At 34.1% G+C, this 25,113-nt stretch overlaps 1 protein-coding gene across 1 annotated transcript in view; it reads left to right on the plus strand.

The window, feature by feature from the left end:
• Positions 1 to 649: 649 nt before the first annotated feature.
• The window catches only part of slc38a3a (solute carrier family 38 member 3a), a 53,722-nt gene continuing 29,258 nt past the window's right edge, over positions 650 to 25,113 (plus strand). Inside the window, 1 exon segment of the mRNA NM_001098765.1 lies at positions 650 to 700. The gene's annotated coding sequence lies outside the window, so the exon portion shown is untranslated.

The following is a 25,113-nucleotide window of genomic DNA, read 5'->3' on the forward strand; positions in this document are numbered from 1 at the left end:
AGATAGATAGATAGATAGATAGATAGATAGATAGATAGATAGATAGATAGATAGATGAATGGAGGGACCGACGGACGGATGGATGTAAGAAAGAGAAGGTGGATGGATGGATGGATGGATGGAAGAGATGGTAGACAGACAGACGGACGGATGGACGGATGGATGGATGGATGTTACGTCAGTGTCCAGCATTTAGGATGATGCTGGTTAACTGTTCGTGTCTTTTCATCGTCACTCCATCAGCAAACGCGCGCTCGCGGGTTGTGTATGATTTAATCCTGACGTCGCCTCTCATTATACCTTGTCGACCAATCAAATGCGAGAACCGCGACGCGACGCGCCACAAGCTGAACGCACCAGCTATAACCAGCGCACGCGCTCACAGCCTTCTTTGATTCCAAAGAGAGCGTCGCGTCCATTGTGTGACGAAGATGCCACTGAATGAGCTCATTGGTTGTGGCTCGGTCTAGACAATCGGAGGCGGGGAAACTGAAGAGTCGTTACAGCCCACTTTAAAAACCCGTCAAAACCGACTCACGGGCTCCAAGTCAATGAGAATAACGGCAGTAATTCATAGAAGACGGTCCTCACATCCCCATCCTCAAGTTTTTTGTGGTGTTATATGGTTTTTCTGAGGTAAACTACGAGGAGAGCTTCATCTGAAGGACATTTCTCAGCAATTCACCATCATATCTGACCGGTAAGACATATAACGTTATGAATATTATGGTTTTTGTCAGTCGAATTCTTTACATCTTCACAGACGTGATACGTGTCATCGTTTTCTATATTTTTAGCTCGTTGTGACCCACATTTTAGTCTTTGTCTTGGAACAATGACATTATTATTTGTCAAACTGCACGTGTAAAAACTGTTGCCCCTGTGAGGAACATTTGGATGTAAGTTAACGTTATTTCTAAATATACATTTTATTTCACGTCCGTTCATTCATTGTGTGGTCTATTTGAATATCGATGTGTAAATACTTTCTGTCGCTTAGTAACAGCAGAAACTTTCTTGTCTTTTAATGGCTGTGTATCAAATCCTCGCGCGCTGCCTTGTTAGACAGCAATTGTGTGCATCCTTGGTGCGCGTGAAGATGTCGAAACTAAATCATAATCTGCTCAACTGGCTTTGACTGAGACCCAGAAATTATATCTATGTTTTAGAAGAGCCCACAAAGGCTTGTGAGAGAATGACAAATTATGAAATGTCAAGGTGTTGTAACGGTTTGCTCGTAAAGAAAAAAAAAACGCCTCATTAAAAGGTTGATATTGTTGAGGAATTTAGTTAAACGTAGTCTGGTTTGGTTTAATCTGTGCCATGTTTTAAGACGTCTTATTCATTTTTTACAGTATTATTCATTATTTGGTGATATAACCCTGATTTTCATTCTCAATCAATAAAAAAAAGTTATTCTGATCTATTGTCATTTTCTGACTATTAATGAACAGATTTCATGGACTTATTTAATCGAACATGCTTTTTGATTACTTATTATTCATTAAAATGGAGCCAAGAAAAAAATAAAACTTAATAAATTACATTTATTATTCTGGTCTATTGCTATTTTCTGGAACAATGCTGTAAATTACAACATTTTCATTTGATTTTATCAGACTTTTTGTTGAACTAAACAAATATTAACATTTTACACAACCATTCTAAATTCAATAAATCAAGAAAAACGAAGAATAGTCTATCCAAGTGGCCTCTAAATTGTTTACTTGTTTAATTAGGGATGCTCCGATCAGGATTTTTGCAGCCAGTTTATAGTGAAGTTGTATAGTTTTTAGTCAAGTTTTATAATGCATAAAGCACACACTCTTGTTCAAACTACTTATTTAAAATAAGTTGAATCAACACAATTCTTGAGATTTCATTGGGACAATTACATTTTTATATGTTCAATCCACATAAACTTCTTAAAAGTGTTAAGTTAAATTAATTGATTTGTGTTGGGACAACATAAATGAATTGTGTGGAACCCTGCATTTTTTACAGTGCACATTCCATAAGTACAATACTTAAGTGGAGATCTCTTCTTACCTAAGAGAATAAATTAAGGATGTTTTATATAATCCTCTTATAATCATTTAGATGTGAACATGTCATGGCCAGAAGCAGCGTTACAAAAAATAATAAATAAAACAAATTAAAAAATTTAATTAAAAAGTACAAACAATGCAATTTGGAAATATTACAATTAATGAAAGAAGAAGAAGGAAGAAATTCAACATGTCTCACTAAAAAAAAAAGTTTGAAGCGCATATTTGATGCATAAGAAGTTAAATGCACCTATAAATCCATTAAGTTTTCACTAAAAGGAAAAAGGGACATAAACTAGGGTTGCACGGTTTACTTCGGTAGCACTGCAATACTATGGCTCCAAAATACTGGCGGTGTCACTGTAGTTTGGAAATAGTATTGTCATTACATTTGTGCCAGAAGATAATCAATAGACCACTCTGTTTTACTTTTTTTTAACTGTCTGCATACCGGCCATAGTTTGCTGCTGTCATCACATATCATATGGTGTGATCAATGATCTATTTATTTAATTATTTTATTATTATTGCAATAACCACAAAAGAGTCACAGTATATGCAAAAAAGCAGAGAAAGTCTGTACAAAGAATGTGTTTTCAAAAATAAGGAAATTCTTAATTGAATTTATGTATTATGACCGATAAAACATAATATTTCTGACAATTTGCTTTATTTCGTAGATTTGAGTTATGAATTTGGACAGTATCGCAATACTACTTGGTATCGTGATACTTCAGCTGGTATAGTGTCGTGGCCTGAATTGATGATATCGTGACAACCTGTTTTTTGAAATAAGTATATTAAAAAAATTCTTTTTATTAATTATTCAAGGTAAAAAAATGTAAGTTTTATCTTGAGATCGGCCAGATCAGCGAGTACCGATCAAGTAATTAAATGTGATTATCGGCCGATATCAATCTCTGGCCGATCAATCGGAGCATCTCTAACATAAATCTTTTTTTTTTTCATATTACATTTTTATTATAATGTTTTTTACAAGATTATTTGTATACAAATTATAACCTCCTAGAGCCCGAGTGTCCATGTAGACAGCACATTTTAGCTCTTAAATGGCTATTTAAAATACTATGAATGTTTTATATTTGAATGTTTTGACATACAGTGTCATACTGCAACTTTTATGCAGCATATAATAAGTCCCAAACCCTATTTTTAACTTTCCGTGTTTCTACTCTCTGATAGTCAAAGCAAGTAAAAAAAAAACTATGTTATATATGCATTAAAAACATTCAGGAAAAAGTCTTTTAGGTAAATTCGGACCACGAGTCCACATATATGGACATCATTTTTCTCTTAACATACATCATATCAAAAGCTGATACTTCGATTTTTAATCTAATTGGGGTCCAATAAGCCCAAATAGCAAAGAGAAATAAAAGTGCATGTAAAAAAACACCTTGGGCCTTAAGAGGATACATAAACAGAATAGTTTTTACTATAAACAAAATAATTTATATTCTCATTACTAAGTCAAGTTCATTTTATTGTTTGTAAATTTGTTTAATTATTTACAAAATTATCTTTCAAATATTATATTATATTATATTATATTATATTATATTATATTATATTATATTATATTATATTATATTATATTATATTATATTTGCTATTATATTTGCTATTATATTTGCTTTTATATTTGATATTATATTAACAAGTGATTTTTTGTAAATATTATTATTATGATTAATGAATGCTTTAAATCCGTTTAATTCACTAATTTGTTTGGTAGTAATTAGTGTTTTATTGGACAGATTGCTTTTGTTCACAGAACTAGTACATTTATAACTCACCTTCAGGCTCAATGTGAAGACCTACAATACGGCTTCAGTAACGGGTCACTGGGGTATAAATGGACAGGGGTTGCTTGTGTTCCTGTGTGCACCTGTGTCTTTCTGTAGTTTCAACCCAGAGCGTCTGTGCAGCAGATGAGACCTGGCAGAAGTGACCTAGGTGAAGCTGAGATATTCAGTATGGTGTGTTCACTCTATATAGAGCACGTCAGGTGGTTGAGGTGGTAGATTAAGGCACAGAAGGTGCTGTGATTAGTCGAGGAAGAGCGGAAGCACGATTTTCATGTCTCTCTCTTCCCTCTTTCCTCCTTTCATTTCTGTTTAGCTTTACCCAATCGCGGGGTGAGTTAGACAGAGCATAATAATCACATCTTGACTTCAAAAGAATTGATTTCTCTCTAATCCTGTCATTTTGAATGCACCTCCTCTTAGATGTCTCAGACTTACTCTTTTTGCCTCCCAGACAGTTCTCTGAAGTAATATTTTACTAGTTGAATACAGGTGAAAACATAAAGTGATCTCTAGCCCCTTGTGTATTGCACAATGTGTAAAACACAGACTGAATCACAGATTCACCTAAACAGAATAAGGTTAATATGGAATTTCATCAAATTTGTCAGATTTTGTATTAAAAAAATAATCAAAAGTAGTGTTGATCAAATCATGATAAAAGGCTAGTGTCTGTTAATAATAATCCACAAAAATTCTAGTGAATGAATGGGTATTATCACATACAGGATGCTTTCTGATGTTCCAGTTTATGAGAACATGAAAAAATACTGTAGCAATTGCAATACTAAGTGTATTTAGCCGATATATATTAGACTATTTACATCTCTTTGTCAATGAATGCTACAACATTCAGTAGTATTAACTATTAAACTAACATACTGTAATACATATTGTAGTATACTTCAATTTTTCTGTGGTGAATTGTAGTATAATATACCCTATACTGTAAAAAATTATATGATCGATTAGTCATGAATCATGATAGTACATGTTTTTAGTTCATTGTAACCTATTGTTAATCATGTTCTAAATTAATTTACCCATTTATAAGTATAATTTACAAGTTCAATGGACTCAAAAGATTAATTTGTTTCAGCTTAAAAATGAAGGCAACCAGGATTTTTTTTTACAGTGTAGTTGTAAAAAAACACAGTTTTGGGTCAATTGTTTATGCTACGATAGTTGGTGTTTTTTTAGCAACTATAGAATTACCACAACAGATTCATTCAAGTACTTTAAGATTCAAAGACACTGTAGTATTTGCTATAAAATGCTATAGTATTTGTTTATGTGGGGAACACAAGAACTTGATCCCGCTGCTATGAAAGTCATTTTACTTTACATTTTTGTAATTTACATTACAAGTATTTTACTGTGCATAATGTATATGTATATTTTAATGTAATAAATTATAATGTAATAATAATAATAATACTTTATTTTTAAGGAGACTACTTGAACTATAAATGTATTCTACTCTTTTTAAATTAAACAGTAAAATGCAATTTCAAGGAACAAGTAAAACCTATCTTGTCGAGCTCCAAAAATGTAATCGCCTTAACCTTTGAGCAAGTTGATTTTAAACTGAATAGATTGATTTATTTATTTGGACTTGCTTTTTGATTACTGATATTAATCAAGTAAATGGAACTTAGAAAAATTAAAAACATAATGAATTAATTTGGAAAAAATAAAAAAGGAAAAATAATACAGATAAATACAATAGATCTTTTTTTTACGTCCTTTGAAATTGACTAAAATGTCACTGGAACAAGCCTTAGGACATTTAGCAAACTAATCAAGAGTTGTTGAAAAGGTGGTTCAATAAGCAATGTCACAACAAAGGTTATTTATATGTATCTTAAGGCTTTTTTGTATTGAGGGTTAACACTTAAGGGTGTTTTGTATTTGATGCAGGATTGCATTTTGGTGAGATGTGAAGTAAGTCACGTTTCAAGTGATTCTCTGGGACTTAAAACAGGACAAAAATACTAATAAAGAATCACTTTTTTTTTAAAGATGCGATCACATGGTACAAAAAAAGTTATTTCTGAATTTTAGCTTTCGGGAGCTGAGTGAAGAGAAACCTATTGTTTGTAAAATCACAAAAAGTAATGAAGATCAGTACAAAGTAGGCATGGGATGATAAATGTTTTTAAGGTGTACCGCCGTTTGGAAAAGTCAAGGTTTTAAAACCGCCAAAATTTTCTGCCATACTGTTCCTGAGGTATGTGTACGATTTTTTATTTACATTTTTTTTGTCGTTGTTTTTTAGGACCACAGCATCTCCAGCAGACAATATATCCAAAGATTTCGTTTTAAATTGTAAAAAAATCTGTGTTTTTGAAACTAATGAAGACCGCAGAAGTCAATAATTCATTTGAATTATTTAGCCTGACATGGTTACTGCTGTAAAATATTTTAAATCCTTCAAAAAATAAAATATATTGTTTTTAAAGGGAAAAAAAGTTGTAGTTTTTTACGCAGACATTTAAAAGAATATATTTTAGAGCAGTAACCAAATAAAACAGTGAAACCGTGAAACCGTGATATTTTTATCCAAGGTTATCGTACCGTCAGAATCTTATACCGGCCCATGCCTAGTACAAAGTAATATTTTCAAACTTGAAAACGCTGCTAAAAGAACTCATTGTCTGCTCTCTAGGGAACACAGTATTGACAGGTTGTTCTCCCTTCCCTCCAAACTATCTATTATATATATATATATATATATATATATATATATATATATATATATATATATATATATATATATTTTTTTTTATGCAAATTTTTAATTTTTTTTTAAGTCAAAATGAACATTATTAACAGCATAAAAAGTGGCGGCAAGAGAATTTGAATGCATGAAGCATAGTTCTATGAATCAAGATGATCTTTTTTTTTTCTTGATGCAGTTTCTATTATTAATTTATTATATTTGTTTAGATAAAAAAAGTAAAAAAATGTATTTCTCTTACTTTAAATTAGTTGGCCATAATTAATATGTACTTACACTGAAATTAATAATTTTTGTGTAAATACATGTTTTACATTGTTCTTATATGATTCCTTAAATACCTGCATGTAATTACATCTGTAATTATTTTCTGTTGACCATCCCTTACACCTTAACCCACCCTTAAAGCTACTCATACCACCAAAGCTGTCCCTAAACCTACCCTTATCCCACCTCAAAAACATTATGAACATTATAAGTTCATTGTATTTATTTTTTGATGCAAGTTTACATAGTAGTTAAGGCCACCTGATATAAATCGTAAATTTCCCTCAAAGCTTTAGATTCACAAGTTGCACAACTCTGATTAACACCCCTCATGCATGTTAAAATGAATCCACGTGCGCTGTTCTTGTAACTGCTGGAAATAACACAATAGAGGCGAAAGAGAAAGAGAGGACGACATTAATCACATATACAGTGCAGCTGCTCTGTTATCACTGGTTCTGTTGAAAGCACTTCACATCCCAAGCAGATTGTGAGTGTTGATGTGACAGCTCTCAGTAGGGTCAATTGTGTGTTTGGAGTGGGCTGAACACACACACACACACACACACACACACACACACACACACACACACACACACACACACACACACACACACATGACCTTTATTATTGCTCAGAGTAAGACATCAGTTGTATGAAGCCCTACTTTTTGTTTCACACTGAATTTATGTAAACATTAATTGTAAGCAAGTCTTTATGTGCGTCACTGAGGTTTTAAATTGATCCTCGTTAATTATTAAATGGGGGAGACTAGGGAGTTCTGTAACGCACGCTGAGTTGTAATACAATCTGTTTGACAAATTAAAAATGTGCTACATCATGACAACACTTTTATACGTGACCAGCACCCCTCTGAAGGAGAAGTTGAGCAACTGTGACTAAGCAAATCAGATTTCTTTCTTTACAACTTTATTAGCATCATCTGATTTTGAATTCAACTTTTTTCCATATATATATATATATATATATATATATATATATATTTCAAATATAACATAACTATTTACTAAAATGCTTAGTGGTTTCGATTATATTGAACTAGTAAATTTAGTAGTAAAGTTAATTTTCCGTTGGCTTAGTCACTGATTATCAGGGGTCAACACAGCGGAATGAACCGCCAACTAATCCAGCATATGTTTAACACAACGGATGCCCTTCCAACTGCAACCCAGTCCTGGGAAACGCCCATACACTCTTGCATCTGCACGCACACACATACACTACAGGCAGTTTAATTGATTCAATTCACCTATACTGCATGACTTGAACCCGCAACCATAATACCAAATTTGATAAAAAGGTTTTAAACGTTGAAAATAATATTGTTTAAAGTACACATGTTGTTAAAACTAACCATATTAATTTTGTTAGCTCATATTGCTGGTTTTGTGGTGAGAAATGTATCTGTGCATGCCATTAAGAGTTATGTTGTTATGTTGTTATATTGTAATCTAAAATTGAAATCTGAAAATGCACTTTCTGATTGTTTCTCAGATAATGTCCGACTATGGTATTGGGCGTGGCTAACATACTTAACTACGCCCCTTAAACTGTTTTGACAACAAACAGAAATAGTGAGGAGGGGGTGTCTGTTTGGTTGGAATGACTCTTCTAAAACCTATTTCCTGATCTTTCTGAATGAAAGGCCTACTTTACTACATTCAATCAGCTTGCAGTTGAAAAAACAAGCCACACCCACTGTTTTATCATGATATTTAATTTCTCTTGTCAGCAAAAAGGTCTGCAACAGAGGTAATTTCGTTGATGAAAAATGATCGTCATAATTTTCGTGACCAACATGTTTCTACCGATGATAAATAAGTGATGATCATGACATATAATAAAGAGTGCATATCTAATTTTGGTCTTCACTGGAAAAGCTATATTCCATATTTTATTGAGACTATTTTATTTCATTTTAAGGTAGAATATTTTGTATAAATAAATGTATACAATTTAATTTAATTAGATTACACTTAAATTAAACCAAATACATTTTAGTCAACTAAATCTTGAGTAGATTTAGTTGACTAAAATCATATGAACTTATGAACTTTAACTAGACTAAAAATAAATAGATTCAGAAGACTAAAATATGCCTAAAACTAAAATTAGATTTTAGTCAAAAAACTAAGACTAAAACTAAATTAAAATTTGCTGTCAAAATTAACACTGGTCCGCAGCTTCCAGTTCATGCAGACTTTAAATGTGTCAACCGCCTAAGTGTACAGAAAGTGTTACAACACTGTGATTTTGTGAAAACTGTGAGGTCACAATAATGCATTTTACATTCAGCCAATAAGCATGTATAATTGCATAACAATGGTGAACTGAAGGACTCTTGGTGCATTCTAAATGGGATATATTGCCCTCCGATGGGCACTTTGAAGTAAAAAACAAACATGTTCACAATATTTAAGTATCATTCCAATCAGAGGTGGTCCAACTGCCCATTTCGAAGGGCCCCTAGTACAACTAATTAACAGTTTTGGCGTCCATGCCCCTTTCCATGCCCTGATCACTTCGAAGCTGTCCAGAGGGTAAACCCTTCAAAGGGAGTAGGGCATAGACATGAGCCTTTCGCATGGACCGCGCTAAGTGTGTATGTGTGTAAAATCGTAATACTTCTTTATAAAGTGAAAATGCCATCTACTGGCCTGGCATGAGTAATGCAGCGTTTTTGATTGGTTCCATGTAAACAGGAATTGCTTTGACAGTGTTGTCATCTGTACAGTAAATTAAGTGGGGAGGAAATTGTTTTCAATTGTGAGGTCATCATTGTTGTGAGAACATACCTTAATTATTAATGTTCACTGTAAAGTTTACCACAAGTGCAAATACATGCATGCACTTTATGATGTCATACTGGTGTATTTTTGTGTCATTGTTCAGTTTGAACGCATTTGATAAATTTTAGTAAGGCTTCAGTATTGTTTTTAATCTCATGATGGAGGTGTTTTTGTAAGAAAAGCATTTTTAGATGTGTTATTTATCTAATTGAATGAGTTTTTTCTATCTTTGGCAGATATGTATCAGCGCTGCTTGCAAACCGGCCACTGAGCTTGCTTGTAGATCAGTATCGACACTTAGAGTTGGCAGGGCATCATTGTTGTACAGCATTCAAATTCAGTCAGAGCAGTTTTTCTGGAATCTAGCCATCTCATTGGCTGCTGACCACTGAGTAGTTGTCGCACTTATATTGAATACATGATTCAGATTCCACAGGAAAAATCAGATTAAGTTAATTTTCTCATGTTTTGAATTAAAGTCATCTGGACTTGTTGCTATATGGGAAGTTTTGGCATATACAGTGATGTCGTTAAATACATAAATACAAAGCAGGGCAGTGGAAAAGAGATAGCTCGCCCCAAAATTAATATCTGTCAATACCTCTCTAAAACTGTAAAGAAAAAAGTAAAATAATAAAGAGTAAACAGTGATAAATGATGTTTATGTATGAACTGTCCCTTTAATCTTATAAATGCTTATACCTTGATCAACATGAAAAAAAAAGTTTTCATAATCCACTACATGTCTTTGGTCATGTGATTGATAACATCATTTTTTTCGACAAGATATAAAATCTTTAATGTAAATAGAATTATTTTACCATTGTTAGTATAATGTTTCACAATGAGCACTTGATTATCATAGTTTAGTTTTTTTGTGGAAAAAATCATATTAAATGTATTAAATAAGATACAATAAGCTTTTGAACAAAACGTTGATTGGTCCATTTCTCAGTCATAACTGAATTACATTGCATTATACGTTTGGCCTTCGTAATATTAAACTAAGCATTTCAATATCTTCTTACAACGACATGTATTATTGAGAAATAGTGACAACTGATATTTAAATGCATTTCATATAAGTGATCTGCAATACTGTTATGTAAAACCTCATTCGTTTATATTACGCTTTACTGTTTGGCCATATATGTATGAGCAACTGGACCAAATTGCAGATTTTAGGTGGAGCCCCTAAATGTCTGTCTGTCTGTCTATTTATCTGTTTATTTTCCTGTTTATTCACCTTCTCTTTCGTACATCTATTCATCCATCCATGCATCCATCCATACATCCACCTACCTACCTACCTACCTATCTAATGTAAGTCATCATTTCTCACAATGAGAATGCTTTAAATGTGCAAATTATTTTACTCTATTATTTTACTCTACTGAAGCTTAATAATGTCATAATGTGTTTGCAAATACTCAGCAAGTATTTTGTCTACAAAATATAGCTATAAATAGTTATTTTAATCACAGTCTATACTGGATTGTTTAAGTTTTGATCTTTGCGAGCCCATTAACTGTCAATTCACCCAACAGTATTGGGTAAAATATAATAAACATAAAGAAAGTGTATAAGTAATGCAGATGTGTTTGAGTGAAATAAGCAGCTTAAAGCCCATAATTGCATTGATTGTTGGTGTCATCAATCTGGCAACCCATAGTTGTAGTACCCATTTCAGCCACTAGCTGTCTTGATTACATACTTCATTTTTAATTCACTTCAACTGATTTGAAAAAAAATTTGACTGAATGTGACTCCAATTACAACACGCTTCATTCCTGCCAAGTATGCTGCAAGTCAATGAAACATTGTCTCTCTCTACTCAACCAATAGTGTTATTGTTAAGAGGAAATGAATGCCTCGTTTCCTTTGTCTTTTAGACCCTGATGGTGATTGGGGTCTCTTGACCTCGTCAGTTCAGCTTTGGCTTCTGATTGGCCGTTCGCGTTCATCAGAAAGTGTCAGCAGTATATAGATTTACCATCTGGCCGTGGTGACATCCGTGATGTTTCTCTTCCGAGTCACGTGGTGAGAGCAGAACATCATGAGGGGAAGACAAGAGAGGGTGTTCCTTTGTTTGGGGACACTGGCACAGGATGGCGTTTGATGGGCCGACCTGTAGAAACAATATTCCCTGTTTGGACCAGTGTTGCGTTCTATTGTTGTAGACATGCCAATATGTGGAGGCTTCCCTCATCTGCCGAGCGCCTGATCGACCCAACACTGCCTCAGTGTTCTCCTTTACGCTTCGCAGCACAATCCCTTCCTAACAGCAAAACATGCTCCTACACACCGGAAGTAAGCCGTTGTGTGGAGAAACTTTGCAGAGTAAAAAAACAAATACAGTCATAGCCTCTGAAAAGAGAGAACTCAAACTAAAACATTGTGTATTCTTGTTTACCGATGCTGGAAATCCTTAAAAAATGCTTGGATTTTCGAGGTGTTTTTGAAGAAAAAGGGCTTCGGTTTTGAATAAAGTGATTGAAACTACTTTAAAATTTAACTGTGTTGGATTTGTAATAATATACACCACCTAACAAAAGTATTGCGCCTATCCTTGTTTTAGGAACAACAATTCATAACTTGATGTCTAGTTGATCATTTGGCAGAAGTTGCTTATATGAAAGGCAAAGGCCTCTAGATTACGCTTATTTTACCAAATTAAAATAAGATCATGCCTTGATTTCTAACTATTTAATTAGGACAGTAAGGTCTAACTTTGCTTAGACAAAAGTCTTGTCACTTAACAGAAATAATGTCAGTATAGAATATAAAGTCATGTGCAGTGGAAAAAGAATTAATATTGTGTCTGACTCCCATGAGCTTGGTGGACTGCAATGACTCAAATATCTTAATAATAAAGACATCTAAAATGGCTAAGAAAGCATTCTTGCAGGTCTCCCAGAGTTCATCAAGATACTTTGGGGTTATCTTCAATGCCTCCTCCTTCATCTTACCAATAATGTTCATGTCTTGTGACTGGGCTGGCCAGTCCAGGAGCACCATGACTTTCTTTGCTTTCAGGAACTTTGATGTGAAGGCTGAAGTATGAGAATGAGTGCTATCCTGCTGAAGAATTTGCCCTCCACAGGCTGTTGATGTTGCCATCCACTCTGCAGATCTCTTGCACGCCTTCATACTGAATGTAACCCCAAACCATGATTTTTCCTTCACCAAACTTGACAGTTTCTATGAGAATCTTGGGTCCAAGTGGGTTCGAATAGGTCTTCTGGAGTATTTGTGATGATTGAGAAGCAGTTCTACAGATGATTAATCGTAAAAATCAACCTTCTGCCACTTATCCAAATGATCAACTAGAAGTCAAGTTATTATTTGTTGCTCTTACAACTGGGATCCATGACAAGACTTTTGTCAGGTAGTATATGTTAATAAATAGGCAATACTAATTAACTTTTTAAAATCAAATAAAACACATTTACTGTAAGATGCAAGTAAACTACATTTTATGGAGTAAATGACTGTAATTTATTGTTGGGATTGGGGCAAACATGCCATCAAATTGTTCTGATAAATATTGCGATATGAATACAGTTACACAAGATAGAGTTGAGCCTAACAGTATTCTGGTACAGAATTGAAATAATCACAATGCAAAAAAGGCTTTTCTTACTTTGCTTTTTTCATTTCTAGTCAAAATATCTAAAAATTCTTAGATCAAGTTAAAATATTGTTTTGATTTCATTTTCAGAAGAAATAAGTCAAAATTAAGATTTTGTTTCTTAAAACAAGTACAATTATCTGCCAGTGGGGTAAGTAAAATAATCCTGTTTTCGCTTTAAAGTGGATATTTTGACTACAAACAAGACAAAAATTCAAAAAACCTTCTGTTATTTTATTTTTACTTTTTTTCATAAATCGTATAAATTCCTTATAAATATAGTATTTAAATACAATTCTGTAGCTCCTGGTCAATTGTAGTTCAGACTCAGAATTGCATATCTTGCGATGTGACAATTGCGCATGTGCACATTGTGATATCAATGCTGAAACGATATATTGTGCAGTAGTATAGTATAGTATAGTATAGTATAGTATAGTATAGTATAGCAAAGCATAGTATAGCATAGTATAGTATTCTAACCAATAGCATCTGATATAATGTGATAAAGTATTTATAGTTATATATGTCATGTACTAAGCTTGTACAGTTCTGCAAAAACTTCAGAAAGCACTTGTTAAGAACCCTGTACTGAAATTCTAGGCTTTTTTTAAGTGATTGGGACATAATTACTCTAGAGCTTGATTGTTCAGGATATTAATTATGAGTGTACTTTTACTTCACTCTTCAAGGCTTCTATCAACTTTTTTATTTTATTACATACAACTCAATATCATTGCAATCTCATATGATATAAAAAAAGCAATAGATACTTATTAAATAGAAAAGTTCCACCAATTTAAAGAAGTGTTAATTGTTTATCTGTGTTTTTGCTTTTAGTTTTTGTAGATAAATTAGTTTGGTTCCACCGTTTCAACCAACATAAAAAAGAATTGTAATTATATTTTTTAGCAGTATCGCCCACTCCTAATTAAAGTGTGCAGTCATGTATTGAAGGATGAAGTGGTTTTGTTTTTCTTCCTTAATGATTACACCCCCAACCCTCTTTTTGTATGTTTAGAGAAAAAACATAATTAAACCTTTGGAAAATGGTTTCAATTTCAAGAACCCGTTTCCTGCTGTAAAAATTATATATACAGTTGAAGACAGAATTATTAGCCCCCCTTTGAGTTTTATTTTATTTTTTAAATATTTCTGAAATGATGTTTTACAGAGCAAAGGAATTTTCACAGTATGTCTGATAATATTTTTTCTTCTTTAGAAAGTCTTATTTGTTTCATTTCAGCTAAAATAAAAGCAGGTTTTAACTTGTAAAAAAAACATATATCATATAACATATCTAGTAAAATATTATTTACTGTCATCATGGCAAAGATATAATTAATCAGTTATTAAAATTTAGATATTAAAATTATTATGTTAAGAAATGTGTTGAGAAAATCTTCTCTCTGTTAAACAGAAATTGGGGGAAAAATAAACAGGGGGGCTAATAATTCAGTGGGCTAATAATTCTGACTTCAACTGTGTATTTAAATCTCACTGGATAAGTCATTTCTTTTCATGCAAAGATTCAAATCAAAATCTTGTAACTTTTATCCTTTATTGGGCTCAGCACCATAGATATTGATATAGATATATTCATTGACATTGATTATTATAAATGTAATGTACAATAAAAAGTATTTCAATTTATTAGTCTTTAGATAAACTTTAGTAACACTTTAGGGTTTTTCCAATGAGTATTTAAAGGATTAAAAGCACAGACAGTGTTTACAGTAACTGTTAAAGAATAAGAAGAGTGTGAAATAAAGAAACTGCAATCTTTTACTTTATTCAGTTTTAGACAATCATCTCTTGTCAATGGCTGTTTTTCCAAACTACATGTGTCAGCATGAAACAAGTTGCAGTCTATTGTGCTGTATATTTCTTTTTTGTATTATTAGAATATTTTTATGCTTTATATTTCAAACAGATTCTCAAACTTGTAAAAATGTAGGGCAGGATTTGATTTGATTTATCTGGTATTGATTGGTTGGATGGTTGAGGTTTGCTTGGTCTCCTGATCTCCTGTAAGTTTTTTCCGCATCATCTGAGAAACAATCACGTTACGAGAGGGAGGGGTCGTTATTTTGAGTAAAGATTAAAAAAAGATGAGCATAGACAAATCTTTTTATAATAAATCCTACAGTGTTGTATTCTGTAATAAAAAGAAATCTAAATATTCCATTAAAAATAGAAATTTTCCATTTAAAATTTTATAAAAACTAAAATACAAATAAAATATAAAGAATTTGACTTCTATGTTTTCACAGACAGAGAGGTGCTTTGGTTTAGTAATAGTTACTACATAATTGCCAAAAGATCACAGTCATTGATCAGATGAGATGTGAATTAAATGGATGATTTGGTTGATTGCGTCTTGCTCTCTCATGCTTGCAGTCCATTTTTCGGTGTAGTATTTGTCTTACCTGTGGTTGGTTTTGTGCACGTGTGATCTTAACTCCACTACCTGTGGCGATCTCAGTGTGGGAACCTGAGCAGCCCCGACAGGATGTGGAGCACAGGCCTATAAATAAATCACATTTGCAATGACTCACTCTCCACGCAGCCTCCGGGGAAAGAGACACAGAAAGCGTTGGGGGTGGAAAGAAGAGGGAGTGAAGGAGAGTCGGGGAGGAAAAAGAGGCCAGGCCAAACTCATCATATATGATGCGCGGCGCTTGATGCCTGTGATGTCTCCAACCCCTCCTCTGTGACAGCCGAAAGAAAAAATAAATAAACCTCTTCAGCATGATCTGACAGATTCATTCCCTGCCCGAAGCCTCTTTTTGAGTCAAGAGCGAGAAAGTCTGCCTGGGATGAATGAGATTTGGTTAAATCTCCCTGCTGGGAAGCTGCACTGGGATCATGTGACATAACTCCATGTGATGATCCACCCCTCCTGTAATGCAAGCACCTGCCTGCGTTATTTTTATGCTACATTTGCAATTGCATGGCCCGAATTGGTTTTTGTGTATATAGCGCACATAGTAATCTGATATAGAATAAGATATGCAAATTACATGATTTGGATTTTACATATATAAAATATGACATATGTTCAACATATTTTTGAAATAATGCAAAATGGGCATTTTTATATATATTTTTTTCAAATATCGAAGTCACACACAGACATACACCCGACAGCCACTTTATTAGGTACACTTGTCCATCTGCTGTCCAATGATCTACTGCAGATTAAACCGAGCATCAGAATAGAGAAGCAAGGGGATTTGAGTGACTTTAAAGGTGGCATGGTTGTTGGTGCAAGATGGGCTGGTCTGAGTATTTCAGAAACTGCTGATCTACTGGGATTTTCATGCACAACCATCTCTAGGGTTTACAGAGAATGGTCAGAAAAAAATCCAGTGAGGGGCAGTTCTGTGGGCGCAAGTGCCTTGTTGATGCCAGAGGTCAGAGGAGAATGGTCAGACTGGTTTGAGCTGATAGCAACGTTAACTCAAATAACCGCTAGTTACAACTGAGGTATGCAAAAGAGCATCTCTGAACGCACCACACATCAAACTTTGAGGCAGATGGGCTACAGCAGCAGAAGACCACACCGGGTGCCACTCTTGTAAGGTAAAAACAGGAAACTGAGGCTCCAATTCACAGAAGCTCACCAAAATTAGACAATAAAAGATTGGAAAAACGTTGCCTGATCTGATGAGTCTCGATTTCTGCTGCGACATTCGGAGGGTCGGATCAGAATTTGGCGTCATCAACATGAAAGCATGGATCCATCCTGCCTTATATCAATGGTTCAGGCTGGTGGTGGTGGTGTAATGGTGTGGGGGATATTTTCTTACTAATTGAGCATCGTGTCAACACCCCAGCCTACCTGAGTATTGTTTCTGACCATGTCCATGCCTTTATGACCACAGTGTATCCATCTTCTGATGGCTTCTTCCAGCAGGCTAACACGCCATGTCATAAAGCGCAAATCATCTCAGACTGGTTTCTTGAACATGACAATGAGTTCACTGTTAAATGGCCTTTACAGTCACCAGAACTTAATCCAATAAAGCACCTTTGGGATGTGGTGGGACAGGAGATTCGCATCATGGATGTGCAGCCAACAAATCTGCAGCAACTCCGTGATGCTATCATGTCAATATGGTCCAAAATCTCTGAGAAATATTTCCAGCACTTTGTTAAATCTGTGCCACGAAAAATTAAGGCAGTTCTGAAAGCAAAAGGGGTCCAACAAGGTACTAGTATGGTGTACCTAATAAAGTGGCCAGTATATAAATAATATATATATATATATATATATATATATATATATATATATATATATATATAAGAAGTAATTTCAACCATGATGGTATATATGTAAAATCCAAAAATGAACTTGTATGTCATAATGTAATATATGTAATTTGCATATAATTTCATGTATCAGATTTCAGTAGGGCACAGGACTTTTCAAAATGTTTCTATTTTTTTTTTTAAAAGTGCTGTTTTCTTTGTATTTTGTAGAATTTTGAATGATCCCAAAATGATGTGTCACACCTTGCAAAATAATAAGCAGCTCAGTTTTCAGCATTAACAATAATACCACATTTTTTGAAGGGTTGTGTGACACAGAATACTGGAGTCATAATTTAGTAATGCTAAAAATGTGGCTCTGTCAACACTGGAATAAATTACATTTAACTCTGTATAACCCTAACTAAAAATTAAGAAAAATATTAAAAACAAATATAACAATAATAATGCATTTCTGAGAGACTTAAGCAACATATTTGACATCTTACCAACCCTAAATTCTTGAACAGTTGTGTATATTTTCAAGTCATTTTTTCAGATTAGGAGTGGGGCAAAGGCTTGACAGTTGACATCTAAATTGGTGTGTTTGGAATTAATCTGTCACACAGATCTCATTAATCACAGTCCTCAAATCCTCTCCATGATGAAGCAAAATGAGGAGTGAAGTGTGGTACAAATGAAGACAAGCACTGTGATCAGCATAAGCCCAAGTGATGACAGCGGACACTTTAATGGTTTTGATTTGTGATGCAGTTTGACATCATGAATTTCGTTTGACATCTGTTATTCAAGCCTACTGTATGCAGGGGCCGTTATGAACAAATCATATTATGGATTTAATTTGAATATCCTAAAATAACATCAGCAGCGCTATTTAACACCTTAAGTCCAATTCACAGTGCAAGTCATTTTGTCGCTGCATGTTACTCGTCTCTGGTGGGTTTTCATATTCTGTAGCTCTAATGAAGCACATCAGTTACCATTTACTCACCTTTACTTGTTCCAAATCTGTTTGACTTTCTTTCTACAAAAGAAGATATTTTGAAAAAAGCTTTAAACCATTGATTTCCATGTTTGTTTTTCATAATATGAAGTCAGTGGCTTTTCAGCTTTTCTCAAAAAATATATATATTTTAGTGTTCAATGTAATAAAAAAACTCATAAATGTTTGGAACCACTTGAGTGTGAGTAAATAGTGAGTGAATTTTCATTTCACTGTTCCTTTAACCGCTCATTCAATTATATAATCATACAATGAACCATAACTGAGATTGCAGACTTATGTATTATTTTTTATATATAGGCATGTGTTTACAGAAAAATCACAGAACACTGAAATTATACATAGCATAAATTATCTGTCGTCGCTCAAAGCAGGTGAAGTGTGAGCTGCAATGGCACAAGCTGTGTCCCAGTTCAATTACTGCATCTTTTGTGTAATGTGGACTTCAAAGGTATGGCCTTGGCAGTGGAACCAATACCAAACCAAGCTTAAATAGGACAGTCTAGCCAACAATGAAACAAATATTTCTGCAAAATGTTGCAAACAATTTAAATGGGCTGATTTTAAACAAACAAATAAAAAACTGTAAAATTCAACTTAATTTATTTGTTTAAATTCAGCTCAAATAAATTGTTTACAACCATTACACGTTTTTAAATACAATTAATAATTTTTTTTCAGTGTATGAAGTATTGCTCGAGTCACTTTCTACAATGACAAACAGCAGCAAGTTAAGATTAACCATTTCTGAAAATAAAACAGGTTCCATAAATTCCTATGTTCACTACAATTATTTATGTGTGCAATTAAGTGATATAAAAGGTTTGCCAAAATTTGAACTTGGTTTTTTAATGTTCGCTTAAAAAAGTTGTTTGCTGTTTGTTCAAACTACTTATTTTAAATTAGCTGAAAGTCTGGAGTTTTTTGGGACAACTTAATTGTTTATGTTCAGTCCACTTAAATTTGTAACTTAGTTCCTTCATGTTGTCCAAACACAAATCGCTAATGTGGAACCCAGCATTGTTTACATTGACTACGTTTACATCGACATCGGTTATCAAATTATTTGCTTTAATCTAATTAGTAGAATAATAAGACTAAGGTGTTTACACGAGTTGCTTTTTGAGTGTTATTTTCATGATCCCGTTTTACATGTTATAGCACATAATTCGATTAACGTCATTGCATCATTTCCTAGGGAGTTTCATGTAATTTCAGGTGTTTCATTTTTAATTTGTCGACTAACTGCAGTTTGGCACTTTCACTTTCATTCACAAACATTTCATGCATGCCCCCCACCCCCCATAGAATGCAACTATGAACTGCTGGAAGAGTGTTGTTTTAATGGAAGTTCATACCGCATGCTGAATGGAAAAAAAAAACCTCCGCATATCACGATGCTGGTGTCTGTGGTCTGCAAAGTGTCTACCTAGGTGTCTTCCCTGTCGTAAAATGCGGCGAAAAGTCCTACATGATGGTAATAGTTCGATTAAGGTGTTCACATGCCTGTACTGCACTTCAATAATGCGACTAAAATCGGCATACCCCACATGTCTTAATTCAATTTCTCTTTAGTTCAATTATCTTTAATCTGATTGAAATTATAAAAAAAATCATTGTTTACATGGTCAACTCTTAATAAGAGTATTGTCTTAATTGCCTTAAAATCGAGTTATTGGTGTAAACGGAATCACTGTTATGAAAATAAACTGAAGCAATAGCAATCATTAACAACAAAGAAGGTTTTAAAAAATGAGAATAGAACTGAATAAGTACACCCGTACATCTAATGATCTAAACACCCTAATCAATCAGTACAAAACAAAATAAAATAAGTACATAAATAAATGTATATAATTTTCGCCTACATATCTATTACAATCTTAATTCTAAGATGATAAAGAGTTACAAGCTGTTAAGCTGTTAATCGGTTGATTAGTCTAGATCATTTTAGACCAAACTTGAGCGTTTTAAATATTAGTAACAGTTCTGTTCGGTTAAGTCCTTGTCTGATCTTCTCTAAGTTCATTAAAAACTGTACATGCATGCAAGGGTGGCTAGAGACTCTTCTAATTTAATACACATCTAGCAAGCAATGTATAAAAGAAACTAAATACTGAGCCCCCAAATGAGGAAAGAGCTAGACGGGTCCAGAACACAAGTGACACCTGTCACACTCTGGGTCAATAGTTGGATCAATCAGTACAAGCTTACATTTTAACCAATGTACTCAATGAACTGCTACTGCATACACTGAATAAGGCAATGACATGCACATATAGATGAGGAGTGGACTCTTTCTAAAACTGCCTTTAGTGCATCCTGGTCTGTTTCAATATTAAAGTCCGCAGACCAACTGGTGATCACACTGTCAACAGGGACAAATTGTAAATTGACAAAGTAACTTAAAAATTTGTGCTTGCTTCAAAACAGTATCAACATCGGAAGGATGTAGGACATTTGGAAATTGTGGTCGATTATTTTACAAACAAAATCACTTACTTGTAAGTAAAGTTGGCTTTACATGATTTACATTTAGCGTGTCAGATAATTCCAATGTGCATTTAATATAAAAAAAATAGCTATTCAATGAACCCCTTGATTTCTCCAGTAGTGCGTTGATTTTTTAAAACCTTTTTTAAACACATTGTTTGGGTTGTTAGATATCTGAAAACACTTATATAACACTTCTATTTCAAATTATAATGCAGTATTTTTCTAAATAAATGCTTCACAATATATCTTGAGATAGTATGACAAAGCTAGGGATACTTTTGTTTTATACTTCATTGCCCAGGAAATGAAGGATGCATTTGGAAGCCTTTGAAATGAGACGCTATGCTGATGCAATTGATCTTTGAAGGATTCATCCTTGATACTGGAACACAGCTACAGTCTACACTCCTATTGGTTGTTGCTCCCATAATTTGCAGGCTGCACGATATTTCATTTGAGCATCGATATTGCAATGTCTTCAATAGTCATTCAGTTATAGTTGATCAGAAACTACGGCTCAAAACATATGAGGTTCATAGAGACATTGCAGAATTAAACCATAATACAGTGGAATGTATGACCTGCATGTGTTTCTAAGTGACTGTGTGAGTATTTTAAGAGAGTTTAAAGCATTTTAGTAGTGCAAGGCAAGTTTATTTATGTAGTACATTTCATACACAGTGGCATTTCAAAGTGGTTTACATAAACAGGAATAAATAAGACAAGTATAAATGAAATAGAAACAAAGAATATAAAACACATGAAGACAGCGTAGCGACAGTTTTTTCCATATTCCAAAATAACAGTGTATCATATTTCCTCATTTTGCTCTAGAACTTTCCCATTTTGGTGACCCCCCTTTCAGTACCTATTAATATACTGGACGTCTCCAACAGATTCAAATTTTCACCTAAAAACGAAAAGTTAAGCTTTACAGCTTTAATTACGTGCCCCCCATTTTTCAAGTGCATACCAAAATTTAACAAAGATTAATTAAATTAAGTTATTTACATGATCAAGTCTATGCAATGTTAATTTACATTCGATTATTGCATTTCTGTACACAAATAATGTTAGACTTTCCCCAGAAAGCCATAAAATATGTATTTACATCACTGTAATATTTGATCCATTGTGTTTATGACTGTACTTTGTTCATTATATGTATATAAAATATTTATTATATTTCACTCGACCTATAAAATCATTCCAATTAATCTAATGCAATGATTTGGCAAACAAAGCTATTTAAGTCATCTGGTGAAATTGTCTTTGTATCCTAATATATATCTATAAATCACAGAGAAATCTCAGTGTCATTTTTTTCCAATATCGTGCAGCCCTGATTTGCACAGCATTTGCATGAAGTCATGTCACCACACTGAATATGCCTGGATTTTTTTCACTAACCATTACTTATGCCACCGGATATTGGCAGCTTTCCATTGAAGTATATTAAATCGTGTTACTTTGTTTCTGGAAGTGCTTTGTAGATCCTCATACATGATATTATTATTATTTTCTGAGTCCAGTGGGGCCAAAAAATTGACCAGAATTTCAGCTATGACAATCTTCAACAGTACAAAACCTTCATTTACACAATTAACTGATTTTGTTCTCTTGCACGACATTCAGAAAATTCTGAATACGTGCAGCCTTGTTTATATCTTGTTGATGTATCTGTTCACCTGACAGCCACAGTAAATGTTATCCATACACAGACACACTTCAGTGACAACCTTGGCAGACCGTCTGCTCTTCACACCGGAGGATGCACGGTGTGATGCTAGCGCTATACATCTCTTTTGATCACATGACTGAGTGTGAATGTTCTGGGCTATTTTTGACAGCGAATGGAGAGTCTGCATATTTATCCTGCAGTCAGGCAGGCATGTGATCCGGTTTTAATCCAGTTTAGTCTCTGTGTGATGGCTTTAGAAAATCCAGCAGATTCTGCGCTTGTTTGAATATGTGTGCGTTGGATTGTGTTTAAGGAGCATGACTCATTCTGCAAGAGAAATGCAAGAGATGTGTCAATAGCCCCTTTCACACAGTAATACCAGTAAATATCCGGAAAATTTCCGGAACGACTTTACCGGTATATTCAAAAAAGCGCTGTTCACACAGGTGAGGACGTTACGGAAATTTTCCGGAAAAGAGCATTCACACATCCATTCCAAAATACCGGTAAATTCTGACATCATTTACCACAAATGAGCTTTAAACGGCTGCGCTTGTATTTGTAAACATTTGACTAAATTACAAACTCTGTGGATGATCAATATTGTGAACAACTTTCGCAGGATCACTTTCGCATGTCGAGATGTTCATATTATCTGCGTGTGCAGGCGCTCATATGCGCACGCAAAGCTTGAAGGTAAACAAACAACGGCTTATCATAAGCATCTCATCGATGATTATTTACACAGTTGGCATTAAGAAGAACATACAAACGTAATCTGACTAACTTCTAGCAGCTAAATGTGTCTGGAAATATTCAAAGGCTTTTATCCTCACAAACCGCGCGGACGTAAATGCGTCTGACTGTTGTGATTGGCTAAAGCAGACGTCTCACGTCAGCACGTTCTAGACGTGCACGCGCTTATTACGGGAATCTTCCTTCTGCATTCGCACAGCGCAGCATTCCGGCAAATTGCCGGTAATGTTACAACTTCTCTTTCCGGAAAATAGCCAGAACGAATTTACCGGTATTTTCAAAAAGGACCTGTTCACACATACAACCGTTCCGGAAAATTGCCGGCAATTTTCCGGAAAGGTCTGTATGTGTGAAAGGGGCTATTGTCAATCTTTTAGGGCTCTATTTTAACAATCTCGGTGCAAAGTCTAAAGAAAATGACACAAAAGCATTAAGGGCGTGTCCGAATACACTTTTGCAATTTTAAGGATGTAAAAAATACGTTTTACGCACTGGTGCATGGTCTAACAGGGTTGTGCTTATTCTCTTGATGAGTTATGAGTGTGATTTGAGCTTAACTTGCATTAAACCACTCTCATCTCCCATTGCCTCTTAGATCAGTGGTGTCACGCCATGGCACATTTACTATTTACATGGCAGACTTTGTAAGTGAAAAAACTGAACGCTCCACTAGCGAGAAAATTATTAAACAGACCATCTGCATGAGCCTGCTTCAATTGACCTCTTTACTTTCTTTTTACTTTACTTTTACTACTTTACTTCTTTAATTTCGTATATAAGGACATTACGCACTCCACTGAAGACATCCATTAGCCTACATATTTAATTTCGTTTTTTAGCGCAAAGATTTGTTTCAAAACTATTTCTAAATTCAGGTTTAATTTCTAGCAAACTAATAAATGAACAATAATAACGAAGTGTGTGTTCATAAAACCACACTATATTCAAACTCACATCTTTATGCCCCATATAGTGACGCATACATCTCCTAAACATGACAGATGGACAAATCTAAACTTGTTTTTATTAAAACAAATATATGCATATAATAATAATATTATACAAAAGCAAACTTTCCTGAATAAACTGAAAAAGCCCCCGACATGAAGTATGTATTTTATATTTTTAAAAAGTAATAATTATTGTAGCATTTTAATGCTTTATTTTTCATTTTTTCATATGTAAAGATATTTGTGTATTGCTGTACATCCTGTGTGTAATAAGCATGTGTAAGCATTTAAACCTGCATAGGCACATAATTAACACGCTCTGTGCTGGACTTTAGACCAGCTTTTTGTTGGTCAATGGCACTGTCTATTTAATTTTCTCAAAATAGCAACGCGCCTTAACACACCTCCTTTCTAGACCAGCATGACCATTGCTATTTAAACAACATGTAACCCAGGTTCATTCTGAATATGTACCTCTATATACATTTCTGGAGACCATTAAATACGTCCCAGGAGGTACATTATTTATTTTTATTTTTTTGCAGTTTTTGTTTTCATAAATCCACCGCTGTGCACGCATTTTGAGATTTCAAATTTCTCTCGCGAGTGCCATTCGCGCCTGTTGTTCTC

Source organism: Danio rerio, chromosome 11, assembly GCF_052040795.2.
Source record: "Danio rerio strain M-AB ecotype USA chromosome 11, GRCz13ab, whole genome shotgun sequence".
NCBI lineage: Eukaryota > Metazoa > Chordata > Actinopteri > Cypriniformes > Danionidae > Danio > Danio rerio.